This window comes from Buceros rhinoceros, unplaced genomic scaffold, assembly GCF_000710305.1.
Source record: "Buceros rhinoceros silvestris isolate BGI_N320 unplaced genomic scaffold, ASM71030v1 scaffold6092, whole genome shotgun sequence".
NCBI lineage: Eukaryota > Metazoa > Chordata > Aves > Bucerotiformes > Bucerotidae > Buceros > Buceros rhinoceros.
The window spans coordinates 7326-8354 of NW_010398238.1; the positions used below are offsets into that span (position 1 = coordinate 7326).

The 1029-nt window shown below is 55.2% G+C and overlaps 1 protein-coding gene across 1 annotated transcript in view; it reads left to right on the top strand.

Moving 5' to 3' along the window:
* The window catches only part of LOC104488920 (LON peptidase N-terminal domain and RING finger protein 1-like), a gene marked incomplete at both ends in the record, with an annotated part of 9125 nt that overhangs the window by 3684 nt on the left and 4412 nt on the right, over window positions 1-1029 (top strand). The gene's annotated exons all lie outside the window — the stretch shown is intronic.

The window sequence follows — 1029 nt, forward strand, 5'->3', positions numbered from 1 at the left end:
GATGGTGGTTGCTCTTTGTAACTGCAGGCTGGAATAAGAAGGTGTTGCCCCAGGGACATACCATCAGTGCTGGGGGTATTGCAAGCCCAAAAGAGAGTATTTTGGAGCTCTGAGACTGCTGGAGGTGGAAAAGGGGACAGAGGAGAGCCGCGTCTGTCTGCTGACTCGGGGCCTGGGAAGGGCTGGGTGCTGCCACAGAGCGTGCTGAAACCAGGCTGTTAGTGCTGGCGTGTCCCAGGACCTCGAGCAGTTGTGCAAGCGGCTGCTGGCAGAGGGCTGGGTGTTGTACCGCAAGACGTGCAAGACAGTCAAGGTCTCCAGTACGGCAGCTTTTTCCAGGTCTGGGCATAGCATGGGGAATGACATAGGGGAGAGAGAGATCAAGGCTGTATCTGAGCTGAATTAGGTGAATTTAGGTCTCTTCTGAGAGCAGGGAAACATAATGTTCAGGAGGAGCCAGGTCTCGGTGCTGAGCAGGGCTTTCCTGACACCTTAATTTCATTTCTGATCCCAGAGCTACCTGTGAGCAACCCGAGCTCTGGCTGCTGGCTCTGTTCTTGGAGCAGGGGAGAAGGAGGCACTTTCCCAACGCTGCCTTTTGGGCTACACAGCACTGCGGGTGTCCGGGGAGCTGCAGCCATGCCAGGACCAAGGGCTGCCATGTGTGTACTGATGGGGTCTGCGGGGACCCCACAGGGGTGTGGAGCAGTGCCCAGGCCTGGGATAGTTCTTATTTTACATCACTGTGCAATCTCGACAGTCTGAGCCCAGCCTTCTAATTAAAGGAATAAGCCAGTTAGGAACCTTTACGTTTAATTAACAGGAGTTACGAGCAAAGCTTAGCCAATGCAGCTTTAGTGAGGGCGAGTTGCATAGCCGTGGGCTGCTGGGGCTTGGCAGCCACGGTGTGAGAGAGCTTTCCACGGTGTTGTGTCCCTGCCGCTTTGCTGCCTTCAGTGCAGAAGGCTGGTGAAGGCAGCGGATTTCCCGTGAAGTGGTAGGAGGGGACATGGGAAATGTCTTGTTCCT